We start from the raw sequence: 18,625 nt of genomic DNA on the forward strand, positions 1-18,625 counted from the left end.
ATATATATATATATATATATATATATGTGTGTGTGTGTGTGAGAGAATATATATATATATATATATATATATATATATATATATATATAATTTATATTTATATATATATCTATATATATATATATTATATTCAAATATATATACATATATATGTCTATATACACATAGACACCAAACCTTGATATCAGCGGAACATAGTACTGTCCCTTGAAAGACATCAGCTGTCGATGTGGACGTGGTATGCATTTCCATTTGACGCGTATATAACTCCTCCGGCACATTTCAATATTGCAGAGACAATCCTCACGCTATATATTCCTTCACTGTTTCTTTTTGAAGCATTTAAAACAACTGTGACGATTTTGAATAGAAGTAAGTGATTTAATATAGGACCTTTTAGTTCTATTCAAAGGAGATATTCATTTAGGGATTCTCTCATACTTTCTTGGGAAAACGATAACATTAATATGAAACCAGTGTACGCGACCCGTCAAAAATTACGTCTAAATATTTATATAGATATGTATACACACAGATTCAACCCTTCCAATCCCTTCGCCTTCCTTAGACACAAACCACTGGTGCTTTCCAATCATACCTCTCGGGGTGACCCATCTCACCATGGTATGGCTACTCTTCTCTCCCCCTGAGCGGCGTGACAGAAAAGATAGTTAATGGAGTCTTATTAAATGAATTTCCAGTGAACACCGGAGTACTCCAAGGGAATATGTTGTCACCTATGTTGTTTATTCTCCTCAGGGATTTTATAATGCCTAGAACAGTCGGAGAAGGATTGGACTGGATTGGTGATAGGAAGTTAGCAGACCTAGAGTATGCTGATGGTGTTGTCCTTGTTAGCAGAACACCATAGGATTTGCAGTGTTTGCTTACCAGAACACATGAAATATTATAAGAGGTTGGGCTCAAGATAAATAGGAGAAAGACAGAGATGAGAACGGAGTATGCAATAGAAGATGGAATATCATTGGGGGGAGAAAGGATTAATGAAGTAGAATCATTTAAGTATTTAGGAACTATGATCTCCAATACAGGGTCTTTAGAATTAGAGTTTAGTGAAAGTATGAAAAAAAAGAAAATCAGTCAATGGCTGGGTTAAGTAAAATTTGGAAATCAAATCGCCTGAAATTAAATATAAAAATCAGACTAAATATCAGTTTAGTGAAATCAGTGTTACTGCACGGACACGAGTCATGGTATGACAATAAAACAATCTCCAATAGATTTAGTAGATTTGAGAACAAAGCCCCAAGAAGAATATTGGGAATTAAACGGCAGGACAGGATTAGAAATGAAACTATTAGAGAGATTACTCGAGTGTCATATGTTGTGAGATCATGATACGAGGTAGAAGGAGATGGTTTGGGCATGCTCTTTGCACTCTCCAAGCGAGAATAGTTCTTCAAACGTTTAGTTGGGCTCCACAAGGAACTAGAAGAATTGGAAGACCCAGGCCTACATAGCTGAGGACTATGAAGCGTGAAGTAGGAGAGGATGAATGGAGAAGTATTCAATTAAAAGCTCAAGATAGAGACGACTGGAGAAATCTAACCTAGGCCCTTCGTCAATAGGCATAGGAGGAGATGATATACAGTATATATATATATATATATATATATATATATATATATATATATATATATATATATATATATATATATATATATATATATATTGGTGTGCTACTGTCTTAAGCACACATTTGAGTATGAGTTGTTTTCAGATGTATTTAGATGGTTTATTGAACACATCTTGGTGGTTTTTTAAGTTTTATTGTATATAAACAACTGAGTTAAACATCTCCATCACTGGAGGAAGCTGTGTTGGTCCACATGACCAATTCTGGTGAAGTTTAGATAAGAACTGAACAAATTACTGATATCCCAAATATCGTACGCTTGGTTTACTTTAGACACGTGACGGAATCGGAAGACACCTGCATCCGGTGACGTCACAAACTTTCACACGAAGAGTTAATGTGTTGACACTAAGAAAGAATGACAACTTAGCATCTTACATCCTGTACACAATTTGAGTTGACCATAGCAAATCTCACGGCCAGCTCTTCCAACCAACATGACATATTACGTCATTTGTTTTAAACATGTAATATTACTATTCTAATCATTACATATGCTCGGCCAGCTATCTCAATTTTTTTACAAAAATTTAACAACAAGCCGAAACATGGTTATTAGGTGTGACTGGACATACGTATCATTCATTGTCCAAAACTAGCTATATCCAACTGAGGACGAATGTCCAAATAGGCACATCAAAATTAATAACAATAATGCATACAAAAAAAGATATTACCAAAGCAAAAAGAAAAATGCATGATAAAACCAAGATCATACATATGGTACATTGCTAGCAAATGATTACATGGTACCAAAAAACAAAACAAATTCTGACTTACAAATGATTCGGTAACTTGATAAAGAATAATTGTTACCTTTGTCAGAAACAAGATACTCAATATTCAGTGCACAAATACGAATTCCTGGTACGTACACGTACCACGGTTTCGTACATATATATATATTTATATATAGGGCTGATACATTTTATTAGATGCCCATAGATTCTGTTATATATCTTATATATTTTTTTCTTTTTTTTTTTTTCTCTTTTCTTTTTTAACATTCCGGCTTATATATTTTTATTAGATGCCGAGAGAAAAAAATGATTTATATCCTTTTTTATTTTATTTATTTTTTTAAATGTTATTTTAAATGTATTTTTAACAATGCAAATGTAGAGAATTTCTTTAATTACATATTACTAGCGTACTAGTCAGCTTTTCATACAAACATCATCCTGACAAATTACTCCCTTAGCGAATGAGGTGGCCACTCATACAGCTTTGAATTGTATCAGGTAAGGGGTATTGTCAGGGCTATTCAACTCGTTCCTTTGTAGCTGCTTGCTGTGCCGTAACCTACGCCAAACAAGGATGTTCACGGCGATAAAAATTAACGCCGTTCCAAATAAACCTGCTAGTAATATAGGTTGAAGAATCTCTTTGTAAGTCGGCGACAGGTGGTCCTTTTCGGTAAGTTTCATTAAGTGTTTCGCCACACTTCCTTTATAGGGGAGAGGAAGTGCGGGCGTTGTAGAGGTCCACGTGAAGTTCGCGAAGTAAGCACGTTCTCTGATGATTGTCCGTAGGCCAGTCACCATGGAATTCGGGGAAGTCCCGATACAGCCATCTGCTGCGACGAAGATGTGGTTAAATGATGTGGATCCGTCAGGGCATGATATATTGAAGCCGTCCTTGTCGTATCGTATCCACGAGCCATTATTTAGTCTGCAATTGAATTCCTTATTGTCAAAGGGATAAAGCTTATCCAGACAATTTTCACTTGTATGGGAGAGAGCACCGTCTAGCACTATACCTAACTCGCATGAATCCATCAAGTTTTTACGGAATTCAAATGAGTCAGCTGTACATATTTTTCTATCCATTGCGTCTGAACAGTGAGTTAATTGATTTAAGTCTTTAATGACCGTATATGTTTCCTTGTCTGGGGAAATCAATACGTGTCCTGTCAAACTGGATATTACTGGATTTGAGTGATTCGTCATGAAAGTCGGAAATGGTGATATCCTGTAAGATTGCCAGGCATCAGAAGAATCAAAGGGAATTGTAATCCTAATCTTGTTATTATCTACGTTTACTGTAATTAGGCTGTAATAAAATTCTAACCTATGTTCGTCTAACAAAGGAACATAGCCTAGTTTATCCCTAGTGTTCTCCAGAACTAATTTTAAGTAACGTATAGGCAACAAATGGGGCGACAATACACCTTTAGTTGCTAACGTGATAGCTTCTACATAATCCTTGGATTTCTCAATGAAATGTGCAATTCTGTTATGTATGTGATCTATCTTTGAATCATAATACGTTAATGTTGCTAACAAATCCTGTACTTCCATAATTTGAACGATATTATCTGAATGTTCATTTAACAAATCCATAATTTTATTGATTGAAGCTAACTGATCCCTTAGTTCTGACATAATCAATTCATCTTTATGAGTCAAGAACTCAATTTTCTTATTTTGATTACTAATTTTAAGACGATTGGAAAGTCCTAAACCTAAACTTGCAACAGACCCAAAGATGCTTAATGCAGCATATATGAACGGATTCCGTCTTTCTTTTTGTTCGTGTCCTACAGTCCACATCAAAAGGTCATAAGCCAAAGATCCTGTCTCTCCAGTCTTATTCTTTAAGTCATCAGATAGCATCTCTGCAACTTTTAATGTTGAGCTAAGCAAACTCTTAGTAGTCAAATGAAAATGTCTCCTATGCAACTCATCCAATGATGCAGAAAACCTTGAAATGGCGGTTCTTAAGCTAGTGACATCATTCTCTTGAAGAAAAATTGCTTGCATATGCACTTCGACAATTACGTTGGTTGATGTAATAAAAATGTCTTCTTGTCTTTCAACTATATTTCCATATTTAAAATATATATTCTTAGTCTTAGAACTCATCCCATACGAAAAAAATGTCTGAGCGAACAATATCACTCCCAACAACAAAAAATTCATCTTGGAAACCTGTAATGAGAAAAAATATATGTAATTACTCCTGTATTAAAAAGAAAACTTTTTAGTTACAAAATTTAAAATTTTTCCTCACTTCTTTTTAATTTCTTATGTGAGACAATGGTACTATTCTCTCATCCGTGGGTTGGGCTACGTTTTGAATTCTAAACCTATTGGCCGTTAATATTTCCAAAATGTTAAATGGGCCTTCAAACTTAGGTGTTAGTTTATAGTTGAGCCCTTTTCTGACATTGATTTGAATATAGATGTTATCACCCACGGTATATGTTTTAGTTGGTTTCGCTATTTTATCATGATTCCTTTTCATTATGATTTGTGATTCTTCTAAATTCTTTCGAAGGATATCATATCGACTTATACTTGCATTTATACATTCTTTTAAAGGATTTGATAGATTAGTTGTAGGCGTTAATACATGGAAAGGTGTTCTAACTGGGGTACCATACAATGCTTCATGCGGTGACATTTTAATTGATATATGATATGAATGATTCAGAGTACTCAGTGCCGCCGGTATTGCAATATCCCAGTTGGGGTCTGATCCCCCTAGTGTTACCCTTAATATATTTAATATCTTCCTATTTGCTCTTTCCACTAGCCCATTCGACTCTGGGTGATATATCATGGTATTGATCTTCTTTATTTTGAGGAATTCACACAATGAGGTAAGAAAGTGATTATTAAATTCACCACCCGAGTCTGAGATTATCATGTGTGGAATTCCATGTTTACAAATGTAACACTCGTAAAACTTCCTAGCGCATTCAATCGCAGTTTTAGTTTTAAGCGCTATTAGTTCTGTATATCGAGTTAAAGCATCTATAATTACTAAGAGGTGCTTATTCCCTCTGTCTGACTCGTAAAATCCTGTTAACAAATCTAAATGTATTCTTTCAAAGGGTTGATTGGGAACAGGATAAGTTCCTAAGCTAACAGGTGTTTTCGTATGCCCTTTGTTTTCCTGACATGTGCGACAATTAGCTATGTGTCTTTTTATATCTGTAAGCATTGTATGCCAATAAAACAATGATTTGGCTTTCTGTGACATTAATGAGAACCCAGGGTGTCCATGTAATGGATTTGAATGCAACCAATTCAGGACAGTGGAAACAAGTGAGTTTGGTACTACTACCTGGTCGTTAGTTACATGTGGTGTATTGCGGGTTTTCCTTGTCACAGTCCTACACAGAATATTATCTTTGATTACATAATTCTGCTGCTTATACTTTATATATTCTTTTTCTTTATGATTGCCTTTCAAAGCATTTATAATTGTTTCTATTTTCTGATCTTTTCTTTGCTCAGTCTGTAACAATTCAGCACTCCAGCCTAAATCTTCTTGTTCAGATATTGTTTTTACAATAGGCATGGATGTTGATATATCTATTAATTCAGCTAAAGACTCCGTACAAGATGACACGGGGTTGCGTGATAATGCATCCGCAATGATATTTGCTTTCCCAGGTAAATACCCGATTCTTGCGCCAAAATCTTGAATGATTAAATGCCACCGAGTTCGTTTAGGGCTGTGATTGAAGCCTTTAAAGAACTCTGTTAGTGGTTTATGGTCAGTAAGAACCTTAACGGGATAACCGTAAATTATGAACTTAAAATGCACTAGCGAATTAACAATAGCTAGTCCTTCCTTGTCTATTACTGCATATTTACTTTCGGAAGTTCTCAATTTTCGAGAATAGAAAGCTATCGGGAAAAACTGTTTATCATATTGCTGAAGCAATACCCCTCCCACTCCTAAGTCTGAGGCGTCTGTTGCAATGAAGAATTCCTTACCGAAGTCAGGAAATTTTAAGATAGGAGAACTACACAGTTCATCTTTCAAAGTATTAAACGCCTGTTGATGTTGCTCAGACCATATGAAATCTACGCCCTTCTTCGTAAGATCAGTTAAAGGAGCGGCTATTATTGAATAGTTGCGTATAAAACGCCTGTAATATCCACTACAACCCAGAAATTGCTGTATTCCCTTGACATTAGTAGGTATGGGAAAATTACGTATAGCCGACACCTTATCATGGACTACTTTAAGACCTTGGCTTGACACCATGAAACCCAAATATACTAATTCTGTTTTGAAAAATTCACACTTACTAATCTTTACCCTTAAGTTATGTTGTCTTAATCTCTGTAGTACTAGTTCTAACTTACGTAGATGTTCTTCTAAGGTGTTGGAAAAGATTACAAGATCATCCATATAGGCATGCAATATATCCCCTAACAAGTCTCCAAACACTATGTTAATCATTCTTGTAAATGTTATAGGAGCACAACGTAAACCAAAAGGCATCCGTAAAAATTCATAATGTCCCCTGGCTGTGCTGAAGGCTGTGTATGGGATACTATCTTCTTCTAATGATATCTGGTGAAAGCCTTTAAGTAAGTCCAAACTGGTAAAATATTTATTCTGACCTAACAAAGACAAAATATCGTCAGTACATGGCACTGGGAATCGATCAGGGATCGTTTCCTCGTTTAGACGACGAAAGTCGACACAGATACGCCATGTTCGATCTTTTTTCGGTACAACTATTAAAGGAAAATTATAAGGGCTATTTGATTTTCTAATGACTCCTTCCTCTAACATTTTACCTACTTCATCATTTATTTCATTCTGGAATTTCATAGGGAGTCTGTACGAGGGTACATATATAATTTTCTGTTTGTCTTTTAACCTTATTTGATGCTCGATCACATCTGTTTTCCCTAAGGATCCATCCGTAGTGGAAAAGACATCTGTATATTTATTTAAAAGTTCAAAAATTTTCTGCTGAATTTCTTCGTCTTGAATGTCCTTACTGATTTTATTTTTAATAGATCGTAAAAGGGATTCATCCGCAACTGATTTAGAGTGATTGATTTCAGCAACGGTAAGAATACGATGTTTATAAACTTCTACATCCAAGATATGTTGATTTTTGTGAATTACTAAAGTGTTATTTAAATGATTACAGACTTCGATATTACATTGCTGATGTGAGCCTACTGTATAAATAGCTTGTGTGACAGACAATCCGTTGGTTTTCAAAGTATCGGAAAGGATTAATATTTCAGATCCCGGTAGTGTTTTCTTTATTTGCACTATTAAATTCGAAGGTATGTTTGGTTCGATATATTGCGTGCAAGATGATATTACGGGTGAACGAGAATTCTGCTGGGTCGCGTGTATTATTTCTTTATTAGTGAGACAAGTTATTGGTTCTTCAACGTACGTTACGGTTACATTTGTCGTCTCCTTATTATCCAAAACAGACTTTAAAGTATTAGAAGACTTATAGAATTTCCCTTTGATATACACGCCGTGCTTTGCAGGAGCTAAGATAATGTTTTGATTTCCCATAGATGGGTATCCTATAATTACAGCTGGATACATATTAATGTTTTTCACAACAACAAATGTATCGGCAAACGTGCGATTACCGACTCTGAACTGAATATGAGTTATGCCTATGACGTTTAATTCATTATTTCCTATACCTGAAAGTCTGATTCCTGATTTTTCAATCGGAAAGTTCGAAAACAACAAATGATGCGTCTTCAAATCCATAATATTACGTGGACTACCAGAGTCAAAAAATAACGTAAAGGATTTGTGTTCTAAATTTACAGCATATAAGGTTGGCCGTAACTCATTTTGGCTTATTATTGTATGAATTCGTTGCAAATCTACGGGAGCATGCACTGTTTTACTTAATTCGGCCGTGTGTTTCATAGGAAAATCTATTGTCTCACAATTATCTGATAAAACATTAAATTGATTATTCAATACTATTGATGTTGACATAAATGACCTTGACCCAACATCACTCTCTTCCCCTCTAGAGTTAACTATGTGGTATTTGCTTTGTTCTGCACATTCTGAAAATTAGGCTGACTTTGCGAGGTCTGGTTTGACGGCCCAGGCTCAGCGATATTTGAAGAAGTGTTTGTTTGTTTCGGACTCTGAACTGCATTGACATTTTGTTGTTTCTTCTTATTGTTAAAATGAGGATTTTTCTTTTTATTTCCATATGGAACTGACTGTGGAATTGACTGTGTATTTCTAGGATATTGTTGTGTCTTACGCGCGTAACATTGACTATAAGAATGTGATCCTGTGTTGTGAACTGAACAAAATTTCGTTCTACAGTCTGCGCTTATGTGACCTTGACGTTTGCAGTTGTAACACGTCACTCCCGCTACTGGATTATTAATTACGTTCACTGTTTGTGGTTTTGTTTCATTCTTAGCAAAAACTTGAGTTAACACGGGATCGGGATCGAGATCTGGACACTTGGACATGTGCTTCTTTATCTGTTTATAGACATCCAATTCCGTACTTGCAGGCATTAACTTCTTATCAAAGCACCGCACTAAAGCTTCAGGCAACATAAGTGTCATGCAAGTTAAATACATTAATCGTAAAAAATCTTTCACGGAGATATTATCGTTAGTAACCCAAGTGGAATTACCTAAAATGTCCTGATATTCGTTAAGCCTATCAGCTATGAGAGCTGCTCTCTCAACAACATTAAGCCGATTCATAGTGGCTTGATTAAGTGTATTTCGTAACGTTAACACTACATCCAAAGCTTCTTCACCCCCATAGATCGCGCGTAACCTAACTTTGAAATCATCCCAAGTAACTGCTTCCTGAAATGAAACACCTCTTAAATACGCACTCGCATCCCCCTTAGAAAAATCTATAAAACTTTTAGCTTCTTGTAATTGTACAAAAGGATCTACGATTTGTTTGGCATTTAAATGGGCATCAACGGATGAAATCCATGACTCCACATTTTGTGGCAAGAACCCGTTGACACGGCCTTGAAAAGGAAGGATTGCTGACCTGGCATTTACAAGCGTCACAATTGGAGGAGGATTAGCCTGGCCTACACCACTAGGTCCAGGGGTAGGGCTGACAGGAGGAGCCATGACTGCTGTATTCTTTTTTTTTCTATCTCTTTGACCCCTTTCAATCCTATCAAAATATCTATATGAGTACAGACGCCCACTGCGTAAACGCATATGTATAATAAAATTCCCCCAACAATGTTACTAATCCCAATACATTTCCCCCCAAGAGTTTATGAAAGAAAAAGGAATTAGCACAAAGAAAGAAAAATTCTAAATGAGAATTCGGAGTTTCTTATAACAAAGTTTAGGAATTCACTCACCCCAGTAATATTTGACTAACGACTCGTGATAACTACACTTCACTGCACAAACTGAAATGAATACAAAATCTTTGTACTTAGCTTTATATGTAGTCGAGTCGTCTCTCTCTCTCTCTCTCTTGATGTTTTGTTAGCGATGTCTCGTTCTAGTTTCTTGTAGAATGTAGGTCTTCCTGGATATGTTTTGCAATAGTTGAATGCCAGTCCTTGGGTTTCCTAGGATGTTGATTGAAGATTCTATTTGTATACTAACATATGTTGGTGTTAGCATTTTCGTTGGACTCAGTCAAAATTGTAGATTTTTGTAGATAGTTCTGAGTTCTTGAAGATCTTTATCAGGTATTACAGCTTTTATGTTGAAGTCTTGAAGATATATCTCTGGTTTTACAGCTATTTATTTTTGAAGTCTTGAAGATATTTCTCTAATTCTTAGAGTATAACCGCTGTCTTTGAGTTTAAGCGCTGCCCCCATTTATTGGTGTGCTACTGTCTTAAGCACACATTTGAGTATGAGTTGTTTTCAGATGTATTTAGATGGTTTATTGAACACATCTTGGTGGTTTTTTAAGTTTTATTGTATATAAACAACTGAGTTAAACATCTCCATCACTGGAGGAAGCTGTGTTGGTCCACATGACCAATTCTGGTGAAGTTTAGATAAGAACTGAACAAATTACTGATATCCCAAATATCGTACGCTTGGTTTACTTTAGACACGTGACGGAATCGGAAGACACCTGCATCCGGTGACGTCACAAACTTTCACACGAAGAGTTAATGTGTTGACACTAAGAAAGAATGACAACTTAGCATCTTACATCCTGTACACAATTTGAGTTGACCATAGCAAATCTCACGGCCAGCTCTTCCAACCAACATGACATATTACGTCATTTGTTTTAAACATGTAATATTACTATTCTAATCATTACATATACGTATATATATAGATATATATATATATATATATATATATATATATATATATATATATATAAATATATATATATATATATATATATATATATATATATATATATATATATATATATATATATTTATTTGTGTGTGTGCGTATACAGTCAGCCACTTTTTCTATATTATATAATGGATGTAGTTTTCAAGATTTTAATTCACAGATAAATTTCATATTTTTTCAATTTAGTTATTTTATCCCACTCTATTAAAATCCAATTTGAAATAATCTTATCCAGTTTTACATTTTCATAAATGCAGAGTACTGGACAAGTCAATACCTGGTGTTTATTTGAATGTATCGACGATACTATGCTAAAAGCACTGGTTTCATTTCCCATTTTGAGCTTAAACTTGTTATACTCATATAATTGTATTCGCTTATAATATATATATATATATATATATATATATATATATATATATATATATATATATATATATATATATATATATATATACACACACACAAACACATATACACACACACACACACACACACACATATATATATATATATATATATATATATATATATATATATATATATATATATATATATATATACTGTATATATATATATATATATATATATATATATATATATATATATATAAATTTTTATCGCTCTAATCTTAGATCCATTAGAAAATATGACGCCAATTTTCTATCGTTCATTAAATCACTAAACTTAAGTCCACTCGATTCAATAACATTCTATAATACAACAAGGTACCGATGAGTAGCGTGCGCGCTTTGAAACCTATAATTCTCGGATCTAACGTAACCTAACCTATAGCTTCCATCGAATATTGTAAAAATGGTAAATTTCCTCTTTCCACTACCGTATCACACCATCTGATAGTAAATATTGTTAATAATCCTACCGCCCATAATAGTCTCACTTCCTTTTCACACTAATTATAGAAATATTTGTTACAAAACTCTAAATACAACAGAGTCATCATAATCCTCTTACCTTAACTGATGCGTTCCCCGAATGGCGTTACCAAGGAGTAATCCATATTGATAAGATTCTTACTCAGTGGCGATTCTAGGGGGGGGCCAGGGGGGGCCATGCCCCCCCCCCCCCCCCCCCCCCCCAGTTTTTTGGCTGGCCCCCAGCTTGGCCCCCCCAGTTTTTGTTTCCATATCCTAATTCTAAATAAGCTTAGTTTAGGCATATATAATAATATAATATAATATATAATATAAATATATACCTTATAAATTATACAGTATACTATATATACACTCAAATATCCCATCCTATCACAATAACTAGACGTAATCACAAAAAAAAAAAAAAAAAAGATGGTAACGTTGCTAGATTAAAATTATTGGAATTTTTTTTACACCTCCGTCCTCCTCGCCCGCTTGTGTTTGTGTGACGCGAATCAGACGCGTATGTTTCTTCCATGTATGATGTGATGATGTGATCAGTACATGTAGTCCGTTTCTGTGAGACTGTGAGCCGGTCAAGTCAGTTTTTACCCGATTAGTGTCTTATTGAGTGTCTAAAGCATAATTATTTGTGCATAAGTGCATTTGAGCATAAGTGGTATTCATTATTTCGTCTCATACAAAGTGGGAGTAGACTAGTGGCTATGAGATATTCGATCTTTATGTACAGTATGTGGGTGTTTCACATAAGAAGCGGATACGAAAATAGAGTAAAAAAATAATTATACGAAATCCTAGAAAAAGAATGAGAAGAATCTGACAGGCGGGTGTAAAGTAGCAAACAATGTACACTAATTTTTTTGTTATATGATGTAGGTCTATATCCCAACTCAAGTTTTAACCCTTCAACCCAGTGTTAACCTTTTCACAAACAGATCTGACAAAAGCCAAATATAAATATTGTCGTTAGCCATATTTGAAAGAAAATAACTAAATAGGCCAAAATACAAGTAGCTGGTGAGTCGGTGACAATTAACCCCATTTTATTTTTACATAGAAAACAATTCCTATAATAATAAAAATCGTCTAGGCCTAATTGTATCATAATTTTTGTGATTCGTGAATGTTGGCAGTGATAGTGTAGGCCTATATGTGCATATATTTATTATACTGTATACATGTTATACACACACACACACACACACACCCACACACACATATATATATATATGTGGGTGTGGGTGTGGGTGTGTGTGTGTGTGTGTGTGTGTGACAGTGTGTGTGTGTGCGTGCTGTCATCATCTTCTATTCTTCCAGTCGGTAGTCGGCAAAACCGCAAATTTTATCACATTTTTCTGTGGTGACAGGTGTGTTGTGTTAATTGTGAATTACGTGTGATTATTTGATTTAATTTATTTTTTTTTCAGAACTTACTATCACAGATAATTTTATTGTACTATAGACAATCATGGATAAATTTGTAATTAAAAAACGCAGTGAATGTGATACACCATTGACAGTAAACCTTGAATCTGATAAACCTGCTAAGAAGTCAGAGGGAGACTGTGATCGTGAAAGTATTGGCAATCCTGCAAGATCAAGTTCACATGATCATCCAACAAAGAAACAGAAAAAGGAAGATTCTGCACCAGCTGACATTTCTCAATCTGCTTCTGAGAATCCTATTCAGGTACGATTAAAAGAGTATCCAAGGCATAGTGAAGGAAAGTCTCATGCTCGGTCTTTTGTGGGGGCTTGGTTCGACAAATATGAATGGGCTGAATATTCTAAAGAACGAGATGCAATGTTCTGTTTTGCATGCAGGCACTTTGCTCCACCAACATATGGCAATGCAGATGAAGCATTCATAAAGAGTGGCTTTAGACGATGGAAGAAAGCACATGGAAAAGATGGTGCCATCGAAAAGCACATTTCCTCTCAGTGCCACAAAACTTCTTGTATTGCATGGGCGGACTATCAACGAAATAAAGCTGATAAAACATCAATTGCTCAGTGTATAAGTGAGGCATACCAGAAGAAAGTTCTTGAAAATCGTCATTACATAAAGACATTAGGTGAAATAATCCTGTTGACTGTAACACAAGACATTTCGCAGAGAGGACATAGAGAAGGTGATGATGAACTGAATCCAGGAAATGTTCGTAAGATTCTCAGATTCACTGCTAAACGTGATCCTATTATAGCTGATAGAGTAGAAAGTGGTCCAAAAAATGAAAAATACACTTGTTCTGCAATACAGAATGAGATGATTGACACACTTGCATGTATGGTGAAGGAAGAAATTGCAGAAAAAGTTAGGTCATGTCATTACTTTTCTGTTCAAGCTGATGAAGCCAAGGATGTTAGTAAGGCAGAGCAGTTGGCATTAGTTATTAGATTTTATGATGAAATAGCAAATTGTATTCAGGAGTGCTTCATTTCTTTCACTCAGATGGACTTGTTGGATGCTGCCTCTATCACAGATATTATTTTGAAGAGTTTGGATAAACTGGGGTTGGATTACAAATCTTCTCTTGTAGGATTAGGATTTGATGGGGCATCAGTGATGAGTGGAGGGATTAGTGGTGTTCAGAAAAGAATTCGTGATAAAGCTCCTTTTGCATATTATATACACTGCTATGGACACAGGCTCAATTTAGTGTTGATAAATGTTGCAAAGTATGTACCCGAAGCTGCTGAATTCTTTAGTTTGCTTGAAGAACTCTATATCTTTGCTAGTAACTCGGTAGTTCATGAGAAATTCATTTTGATACAGCGTGAAATGTTGCCTAAAGAACAAGTACGAGAACTGCAGCATCTCAGTGACACAAGGTGGTGATGTCGGGCCACTTCGTGTGAAAATGCTCTACTCCGTCTGCAATGCATAATGAGACTTTTGAAGGAAATTTCTGAAGATGACATAGGTGCCCGAGCTGTATCCGCTCGCGGTTTGCTTGCCCAGATTGATGCAGAGTTTGTTTACTTATTGCAATTTTTCACAGATATTCTTGGAAAAGTTAATAAAGTGTCTACACAGCTACAGGATAAACAAGCAGACCTAGGAAAAGCAGCAAATCTAATTTCGTCACTCCATGAACATTTAGTTAATGTACGCAACTCTGACTTGAATGACCATTACTCTGAGAAGGTTAATGAACTCTGCAGGAAATGCTGCATTACACCAACAACAACAAGAAAACGGGTAAAGAAACCTCGTAAGCTTGATGGATTTATCGTGTTTGAAACAAGTGGTCAAGGATCTTCTGTTCCATGTCATGTGCAACACATCAGGATTTTCTATGAAGTCCTAGACTGCTTAATTAGTGAATTAGACCGTCGTTTCTCCAAAGAGTCAAATGCAATTTTCTGTGGTATTTCAGCTCTCTGTCCTGGAGGACAGACATTCTTGTTAGAAGAAGACTTGAAGGCATATGCAATGGCATACTCGGTCAGTCAAAATGATTTACAATATGAGATCCCTCTGGTGAAGAAATTACTCACGAAAGAGCCAATACAGCCTACATCCATTACACAATTCCTGTCATTCCTTAGTCCTTATAAGGCTGCATTTGACTGTTTGTACAAACTATTGTTAATATCTGTCACTCTTCCTGTTACCAGTGCTTCTTGTGAGAGAAGTTTTTCAAAAATGAAATTAGTGAAAACATTTCTCAGAAATTCCATGACCAGTGCTAGATTGAGTAATATCGCATTACTGTCCATTGAAAGTGCACGTGCCGAGGGAATTGATTTAGACTGTTTTGTTGATGAATTTGATAGCCGGCATGATAATCGTAGAATTAAGCTGCACTAAATATACGTACTATAATCTACTTCACCTCAGGAAAGGGAAACTCGCCCTGTTGGCAACACTGCATTACTTCATGCATGCTTGCATGGGGTTTTAATATCAACATAATATTTACATTACATTCATAACTCATGATTCATTTTTGTTTTGAAGATATTTTTGCCATATTTTTGCGATTTTGTTAAAAATATATTGCAAGAAATACATATATATTTTTTTTAAGTAATACGAATAACCTGCATTATCATAATGTTTGTGTAGGCATACATGTATATGTTTTACAAATGCAAGTTATGAAAGTAATGAGGTGTTATTATTGTCATTTGTTATTTCATTAATGACATAATATTGTCTTCAGAGTGCCACCTAGCCACCAACAATAAATGCCCCCCCAAAATTTATATTGGCCCTGAAGTGGCCCCCCCACTTTCAGAGTCCTAGAATCGCCACTGTTCTTACTTCACATTTTAACTGTAAAAAGATAACAATGGTTATGTTTCTCAACACTATCAAGTAATACAGAAAGTTAACTCAAGCTATAGCTAGATTTTTTAATCCGAACAAGTAATATTTATACGCAACTTCAGGTTATGCAAGAGAATCATCAGTAATAAGTCTTCAGTCTTCAAAGTGACTGAGGTGAGGTAAACCAGTTGTAATAAGATTATTTTACCTACAAATACCACTATGAAATGCAGAAAAGGGGAGAGTATTATCAGTAGTAATACCCTATACTTACTTTGTTGATAGTCCTAAGAGACGTAACGTAAGTCAATTTTCGACATAAGTGGGATTTTGACATAAGTCAATTGTAGACGTAAAGGTTCCCTATAAGTGTTCTGAGCATGTCTTAATTGGTTCCAAGAAACTCGACATAAGTCGATTCCGACGTAGGTCGGATTTCCTCCCTAATGAGCGAATCATAGGGTCCCTATACATGTTCTGAACAAGAAAAACTACTTACACCCTGATTTCAAACAAACCAGATACTTACATTAATAAGCTTCCATGTGAAGCACAGTACTGTACATACAGTACTTAATTCTTCTAATACAACTTCGATAAAATTTCTAAGTTTGATTTCTATTTTGTATTTAATATTCAAGGAGAGTAACGTAAAGCCGGAACTGACTATGTTGAATCAATGTAATACCCATAAAATGCTACAGATATCCATAAAAGTATTTTCCTAATATATTTGAAATGCCAACATCAAAGTTCTTGCTTTGGAATACATTAAATCTATGAAAACCAGATGAATTGATGCTTAGAAACTTGAAAAATATTTTATTTGTAAAGATATTGGAACGTAAACCATTCGGGTGTAAGAAATTATTCAAAAAAATACCGGCTTTTAATAGAAAAATTAGAATATATTTTCTTAGTTTAAAAAATACAGGCTGTTATATTAATCGATATCTTTTAGGGGAGACAATCTACAAATATTTACATATTGTCAACCTCCAGCTTTGTTACTAACCTCTAACCTCAGATCCATTAATGTATTACCAGCAGATAAAAGGTTTGAAAACTGAACACAAGAGATACAAAGTATGATGCCATCATAATATAAAATCAAGTAATGAATAAACTATTAATCGAATCTAAATAATTTACCTACCTACAATTACCTCTAAGTGAACATTAAAGACCAGGAATTGCAAATAATGCTTGGCATTTCAGATCTTGAAAAGATATATATTCTAACCTTATTTTTTCTGTACTCAGATTCCTAGAAAACCTAAGATAATATCGTCCTGAAATACCTCCATTACAATAGCATTTTTCATAATTACCCACATTCAGATGTGTTTAATCAAATGACAGTTCATATATTTTTTTTGACCTCATATAAACGTAATAACTTTTATCAAGTGGATTCCAGGCCATATATAAAGTAAATCCTAAAAACCATAGATACTAAGCTTGTTTATCACTTTTTGTTCATTTCATGATTACCTGAAACTCTAGCACACTGCTCTTTACTATTTCTCATATGTCACACACCTTAGGAAAATTAGCAGTTTCTGATAACTAAAATCGTACATTCCATAGTTAACTACAAACATTCCTTCACTTTTGTATTTTAGAAGGTCAAGTTTAACATACCAGCCATGTTACCTGTAAAATTTAAAATTCAGCATCAGTAGTAAAACACTTCTAACGTGGGAAGTGATGTGATTTCATTCAGCAGTGTTACAAATTAAATTTTTCACATTAGAGCTATTTGTAACCTTGGACATTGTCCAAGGAAAAGCCCCAGCGGTTGGCATCAATATTTCAACAGGCATGTTTAACAGCAGAACAGTTTTGGTAGCAGATAAAGCAAGTCTATTTTACTGTAAAAAAAAAAAAAAACCAACTCACACCTTGAAAATTTACCCACGATAATGTTCATCTTGCAAAACAAGCTCCTACGTGGTGACCTTTACAAAAGGCCATCTGTGCCTCATTCAGGGACGTATAAGTGAAAGAGGATTTTCCTTTCGGAGTACTGTTTTAGAAATGAAATGCTGGTACAGTAAGTGTGGTACAGGAGATACTATCAACTGTAATTACCCATGATTGCTTAGCTATAAAAAGCTTCCCCAAAAGGAAGGTGAATTCTCTTATTCAGAATGTTAAACTGAATAAAGAATAAGAATAAACGATAATCCATCACTGACTGAATGCTATATGCTGGTAGCCTAATTTATCTACTACATAGTGAATGCTATAATAATGTTCAGATACTTCACATTTTATGTACTTTACATGTACAGTATGTACGTGTATATATATATATATATATATATATATATATATATATATATATATATATATATATATATATATATATATACATACAGTAGACATACATACACGAGCACACACACATACATATATCTATGTATTAAAATAGACGATTTTCCGTGTATGCATGTTAAAGGAGATAAACCCACAATCTATGAATAAGGAAATTTATTTTGAGATTTCAAAAGGGGCTATCTCCCTTATTCTTTTTTTCTGAAGAGGAAGGGAGATGGTCCCTTTCGAATGCTTAAAATAAATTTCATTTTTTATGGACAGTGAGTTTATCTCCTAAATACATATATACATACATACATATATATATATATATATATATATATATATATATATATATATATATATATATATATATATATAT

Source organism: Palaemon carinicauda, chromosome 35, assembly GCF_036898095.1.
Source record: "Palaemon carinicauda isolate YSFRI2023 chromosome 35, ASM3689809v2, whole genome shotgun sequence".
Classification (NCBI taxonomy): domain Eukaryota; kingdom Metazoa; phylum Arthropoda; class Malacostraca; order Decapoda; family Palaemonidae; genus Palaemon; species Palaemon carinicauda.